The following is a 7,500-nucleotide window of genomic DNA, read 5'->3' as shown; positions in this document are numbered from 1 at the left end:
CCAAAAGAATATGGAGTATTATTATTATTATTATTATTATTATATTATTATTATTATTATTATTATTATTATTATTATTCAGAAGATGAACCCTATCCAAAACAAGCCCAAAAGGGGCCACTGACTTGAAACTCAAGCTTCCAAAGAATATTAAGGTGTTCATTAGAAAGAAGTAAGAGGAAGTAAAGGGAAATACAGAAAGAAGAGATCTCACCTATTAAAAAAGAAAAATAAATTAATAAGTAGATAAAAATGTATCAAAATGCAAGGAGAATAGTATTAGGGTAGCAATGCATAGAATCTTCGCTTGAACTTCTGAAGAAGTTCCAACTGCACGACATCCTCAGTAGAGGGGCTGTTCCACAGTCCAACGGTGTGAGGAGGAATAAAGGACCTCTGGAACTTTGGAGAAGTTCTACTGCGAGGCACAGTTACTGCATATTGGTGCTGCATATCATAATGACTATTTACGAAACCAAAAATTCCATTTTCAATTCCTAGAAAAACCGGGACGTTTCTGGCAACTCCGTTAAATACCACTGTGTCTCTCTCAACCTAGACAGTGGGTACAGTGTCTTGAAATTAGCCGACTGCGGTTGGCTGCAATTATTGTCGGTTTGAGCTTGGGACGAATTACCTTATGTATGTATGACTATATAAAATATATAAAATATATATAGAAATATCAACACACAATTACGTGTGGAACAGAAATAAATTTCTGGCTCACATCAGGATCGAACCCAGGTCATTCAAATGAAAAGTTAGCCTGCCCAGGTAATTCCTTGGGCACAGTTGTACTCAGGTTCCAACTTCTTTCATGACTTAAGTGGCCTGGTTGGCAGCACTCTGGTCTTTCAAATGAAAGACCCGAGTTCGATCCTGATGTGAATCAGAAATTTATGTACATATATATGTATATATACATAATATATATCTATATTTATGTATATATATACATACATCATATATATATATATATATATATATAACTATATATGAATATATATCTATACGTGCTATATGCTTTTGAACGCCCATGGATATTTCTACCCATCACATATATTTTTCAAAAGCTCTTGGAAACCAAAGTTCAGTCCAAAATACTGAGGGAAAATCATCTCACGCGAAATATATTTGGGTGCAATACAACAAAACTGCCGCCACATATTGCAACCGAATTCTTTTTTGTAGATAAGCCCGTTAGCCTAATGTAAGAGTAATTCAATTTTCGAGGGAGAGAGAGAGAGAGAGAGAGAGAGAGAGAGAGAGAGAGAGAGAGAGAGAGAGAGAGAGAGAGAGATGTTCATGGTAGGGGAGAGAGAGAGAGAGAGAGAGAGAGAGAGAGAGAGAGAGAGAGAGAGAGAGAGAGAGAGAGAGAGAGACGTTCATGGTAGGGGAGAGAGAGAGAGAGAATGTTCAGGGCAGGAGAGAAATAGAGAGAGGAGGAAGTTCAGGGAAGGAGAGAGAGAGAGAGAGAGAGAGAGAGAGAGAGAGAGAGAGAGAGAGAGAGAGAGGAAGTTCAGGGTAGGAGAGAGAGAGAGAGAATGTTCAGGGTAGGAGAGAGATAGAGAGAGAGGACAGGAGGATTCAGGGTAGGAGAGAGATAGACAGAGAGGAGGATGTTCAGGAGGATGTTCAAGAGAGAGAGAGAGAGAGAGAGAGAGAGAGAGAGAGAGAGAGAGAGAGAGAGAGAGAGAGAGAGAGAGAGAGAGAGAGAATAAAATTTCGACAAATCAACTGAATAACTACAATGACATTTCGTACAATGGGTGCGACCTTGAACCATACCAGATAAAGACGAAACAATATACCAAGTCTGAACATAATTCGATGAATTACAGCAGTTACGAAAAAGGTGGTTGCAGTTCTGATGCATCTGAGATGCCTTACTTGAACTGGACACCACGCATGCAAATCAACAGGTAAAGAGATAAACGGACAAGTACTAATTGCTAAAAAGCATTTTAATACATTTCTATCTAATTATTGATTTTTTGTTTCTTTTTTTTTAGTAAGTGGGATCTCTTCTTTCTGTATTTCCCCTTACCTCCTCTTACTCCTTCCTAATGAACACCTTCATATTCTTTGGAAGCTTTAGAATTTCAAGTCAGTGGCCCCTTTGGTGGGCTTGTTCCATATGAATAGGTTTCATCTTCTGAATAAATAATAATAATAATAATAATAATAATAATAATAATAATAATAATAATAATAATAATAATAATAATAATATTCTTTGGGAGCTGGAATTTCAAGTCAGTGGCCCCTTTGGTGGGCTTGTTCCATATGAATATGGTTTCATCTTCTGAATAATAATAATAATAATAATAATAATAATAATAATAATAATAATAATAATAATAATAATAATATTCTTTGGGAGCTGGAATTTCAAGTCAGTGGTGGGCTTGTTCTTGAATATGGTTTCATCTTCTGAATAATAATAATAATAATAATAATAATAATAATAATAATAATAATAATAATAATAATAATCTTTGGAAGCTGGAATTTCAAGTCAGTGGCCCCTTTGGTGGTCTTGTTCCATATGAACAGGGTTCTTCATCATCTGAATAATAATTAAAATAACAACTCACAAAACGCGTGGCTCTTAATAATAGCAAATGAAAAGTTAGATGTATAACACTTACCACCACAACGGAGGCTTGGCAGGCGACCATTATCATCACATCACAACACTCTAATGGGAGAAAGGAAAAAAAAAAGGTTTGAGAAATCAGGCATAAACTAAAAGATATTTTGGAGGCGATAAAAGATAAACAAGCAAAAAATGCGCCGAAGTTTCTTCGGCGCAATCGAGTTTTCTGTACAGTCGCTACAGCGTATAATCAAGGCCACCGAAAATAGATCTATCTTTTGGTGGTCTCGGTATAATGCTGTATGATCCGCGGCCTATGAATTTTTAACCACGGCCTGGTGGTGGCCTGTTCTATATCGTTGCTAGAAACACGATTATGGCTAACTTTGACCTTAAATAAAATAAAAACTACTGAGGCTAGAGGGCTGCAATTTGGTATGTTTGATGAATGGAGGGTGGATGATCAACGTACCAATCTGCAGCCCTCTAGCCTCAGTAGTTTTTAAGATCTGAGGGCGGACAGACAAAGTGCAGACAGAAAAAAAGTGCGGACGGACAGACAAAGCCGGCACAACAGTTTTCGTTTACAGACAACTAAAAAGGTAGTATAATTTTTGGCCTCAAAATTCTTGGAACGTAATTAACAGACCTTTCATTAGTTTATATGCAATCCTGTTAACAGATCTTTCATTAATTTATATGCAATCCTGTAAACATACATTTCATTAGTTTATATGCAACCCTGTTAACAGAACTTTTAGTTTATATGCAATCCTGTTAACAGACCTTTCATTAGCTTATATGCAATCCTGTTAACAGACCTTTCAATGCGTTATATGCAATCCTGTTAACAGACCTTTCATTAGTTTATATGCAATCCTGTTAACAGACCTTCCATTAGTTTATATGCAATCCTGTTAACAGACATTTCACTAGTTCATACGCAATCCTGTTAACAGACTTTTCATTGGTTCATTTGCAATCCTGTTAACAGACCTTTCAATAGCTTATATGCAATCCAGTTAACAGACCTTTCAATAGCTTATATGCAATCCTGTTAACAGACCCTTCAATAGTTTATAAGCAATCCAGTCAACAGACAAACATGCGGACCAAACCAAAACCCACCCACCCTAGTAGACGCGATAAGTACTGAAAATATACAAAATTCAAACAAACATCAGCGTATTACTATAACCAACACACCAACCCCATTCAAACACTTGCCAAGAACTGCTCTCTGAATGGAAGAGGACATCCCACAGAAGAATAGCGTCAGGGGGGGAAAGGGGTTGTATGTAAAACACAAAATGTTGAAAACTCAAAGGCCGGAAAAGAAAGATAAGGTGTTCTTGCAATGCTTACTAATGAGGTCGGCTCTGTCTCGCCACTTGCCACCATTTTTATTCCTTTACGTGAAGAGGGCCCTTGGGGGGAAACGAGAAGGAGGCCCATTCGCTCGTGTGTTATACAATATGCTTTTATGACAGCTGCTGGGGCGATGCGTTTATGGCGGGTGTTGACGGAAATACAAGGCGAACAAATATATACATAAATTTATATATATGTGTGTGTGTTTCACCATTTTTTGCTAAATATCCCCATCCTCCATTAAACAGTTGTGCATTAAAGAGGAGAGTTACAGGGATTAGCATTTAGTCCGAACCAGAATTCATCCAAAACAGAATTTTCCACTTGGTGGAAATATATCTTACATAATATTGTTGACGTATGCATATTTATGCTGGGAAATGAATAAACATACGTTCATGCCTGAATGCCATATACAAAAACGAACATATATATTATTTATATTATGTATTTTTATATATGTATGTATGTGGATATAAATATATATATATACATACATTTATTATATATATACTGTATATATTATATTTTTATGTATATATGTGCGCGTGTATTTTGATCTAGAACTCACCAAATTCAAATATAAACTAAGAATGAAATAAACATCAACAACAGAATATATTTCCATGTCCTTTGAAAATTTCTTAAACCATCTACCTTCAGAAGAGAAAAATATAAGAAGAGAAGAATAGAGAAGACTCTTTGCAAGCTAAATGCCATTGAAACAGCAACAGTTTTCAATAATACTGCACTAGGAGCGAGACACCTTCCAAATTATTATTATTATTATTATTATTATTATTATTATTATTATTATTATTATTTTGAACTCTCAATGTCGGGAACAGGAGTAATTTTGTATAAGGTCCACAATAATATATCAATGGTAGATCGTGAGACTTTATAAAAATGTATAAAAAGCTTTCGAACCATATCCTGGTTCATCTTCACATTCTACCACTGATATATTATTGTGGACCTCATACAAATTTATTATTATTATTATTATTATTATTATTATTATTATTATTATTATTATTATTATTATTATTATTATTACTGGTGAGCCTCGACAGAACTGACTGCCCAGGAGGGACAAAACGAAAAGAAAAATATAGTCAACTCAAGAAAAACAAATAACAGACAATAACACATAATTAGCTAATCACGTGATCCGGTTTATTGTAGCAAAGAAAAATACAATCCACAAGAAAAACAGCTGGAAAAATCAGAATGAAAACAATCCGGTGGCTTCAATTCGCTAATGAGTCCCAAGCTATTGTTCTGTCCTTGTGGTTAGCGACAAACAAAAGCAAACTTTCGGGCTATTGTTACTGCTTTCATCCAAAGACGGTTCGAGAGAGTGGTCTGGCTGCGTTTACCGGAAAGGAACAATAGATACATAGAAGAGAACAGAGTAGAATATAGAATTTAGGCCGCAGGCCAAGCACTGGGTCCTATGAAGTCATTCAGCGCTGAAACGATAATTGACAGCAGATAGGTTTGAAAGGTGTAACAGGAGGAAAACCTTTCGCTGTTGTATATGAATCAACTGTTAGGAGAGGATGGACAGTAAGATGGAAGAAAGAGAATATGAACGGAGGTACAGTCAAAGGAATGAAAAGGGGTTGCATCTAGGGGCCTTAAGGAAGGGACGCTGCAAAGAACCTTAAGTAATGCCTACAGTGCACCGCATTTTAGTGTTTTAGTGACGTTTATTCACCAGGTATATTCGAAGTACTGCCTCGTTTTTCACTGGAGCCAATCCCAATTGTAGGAAACGTCTTGATGCTTGAAAATAACATTTGGTAAAAAAAAAAATTACTGGAAATACTTAAAAAGAGTAACAAGAAAACATTTCTCTCTCTCTCTCTCTCTCTCTCTCTCTCTCTCTCTCTCTCTCTCTCTCTCTCGATAATAATAATAATAATAATAATAATAATAATAATAATAATAATAATAATAATAATAATAATAATTCACTCAAAATATTGATAAAAACAAAATAATTAGCAACCTTCTAAACAAATAATAATAATAATTTTGTTGGGAGAACAAAATAATAATAATAATAATTATTATTATTATTATTATTATTATTAATATAATAATAATAATAATAATAATAATAATAATAATAATAATAATAATAATAATAATAATAATTCAATCAAAAGAAGGTACAGATAAAAAAAATAACTAAAAATATTTATGAAAACAAAAATAACCAACATGCTTCTAGAGTAAACTAATGACAGTAATTATAATCTTTGTTCCTGTACAACCAGAGTAATACCCTTTCCCCCTCGGTACGTAATGACCACTTGTCCTCGAGTACCAAATCGTCAAGGAAGTGTACAAGTGTACATACATTAGTCCTAATTACGTTCTTCGGCGCAATCGAGTTTTCTGTACAGCCGCTACAGCGTATAATCAAGGCCCCCCGAAAATAGATCTATCTTTAGGTGGTCTCCGTATAATGCTGTACGAGCCGCGGCCCATGAAACCACGGGCCGGTGGTGGCCTGGCCTACATCGTTGCCAAAAGCGCGATTATGGCTAAATTTAACCTTAAAATTAAATGAAAACTACTGAGGCTAGAGGGCTGCAATTTGGTCTGTTTGATGATTGGAGGGTGGATGATCAACATATCAATTTGCAGCCCCCTAGCCTCGGTAGTTTTTAAGATCTGAGGGCGGACATAAAAAGTGCGGACATGAAAAGGGCGGATAGAATAAGTGCGGACATAAAAAAGACGGACAGAATAAAGCGCGGACAGAATAAAGTGCGGACAGAAAAAGTGCAGACAGAAAAAGTGTTGACATAAAAAAGTGCAGACAGAAAAGTATGTACAGAAAAAGTGCGGACAGAAAAAAGTGCGGACAAAAAAGTGCGGACAGAAAAAGTGCAGACAGAAAAATTGTTGACATAAAAAGTGCAGACAGAAAAGTATGTACAGAATAAAGTGCGGACAGAAAAAGTGCAAACAGAAAAAGTGCGGACACAAAAAAGTGCGGACATAAAAAGTGCGGACGGAAAGACAAAGCCGGCACAATAGTTTTCTTTTACAGAATACTGAAAAACCCAAATTTTTCTTCAAGAATTACCTGATAACCTCCCGTGAAGAAAACATCTCTTCCTTTCACTTCCCTTTCACTTCCCTTTCACTTCATAGGACCCGATGGCTTTGGCGGGAAAACTCACACCAAAACTATTTGGGAATCGAAAAAACAAATGCACGTTGTCCATTGCAATTCTCTCGTCGCCGGAGAGAACCTCGAATAACTCTTCATTATTTTTCATTTTTCACTGTTCCTGAGAAGCTTGACAGGAGAGAAAAGGAGTAAGTATGGACTGAATCAAAGCCTTGATAACAAGACTGTGTCTGTGAAGAATGCCAGTAAGTTCAATGGAATATATATATATATATATATATATATATATATATATATATATATATATATATATATATATATATATATATATATATATATATATATACAAAACTCAAAATTAACTTAACAGCTC

At 35.4% G+C, this 7,500-nt stretch overlaps 1 protein-coding gene across 1 annotated transcript in view; it reads right to left on the bottom strand.

The window, feature by feature from the left end:
• Positions 1 to 7,500, bottom strand: part of LOC136852835 (transmembrane protein 72-like) — a 233,908-nt gene that overhangs the window by 206,083 nt on the left and 20,325 nt on the right. The window contains exon 2 of the mRNA XM_067127739.1: positions 2,655 to 2,702. The gene's annotated coding sequence lies outside the window, so the exon portion shown is untranslated. The remainder of the gene's footprint in view (positions 1 to 2,654; positions 2,703 to 7,500) is intronic.

The sequence above is a fragment of the Macrobrachium rosenbergii genome, chromosome 26, assembly GCF_040412425.1.
Source record: "Macrobrachium rosenbergii isolate ZJJX-2024 chromosome 26, ASM4041242v1, whole genome shotgun sequence".
NCBI lineage: Eukaryota > Metazoa > Arthropoda > Malacostraca > Decapoda > Palaemonidae > Macrobrachium > Macrobrachium rosenbergii.
Note: the sequence above shows the minus strand (reverse complement) of the source record. Positions and strands in the feature narration are given on the sequence as shown.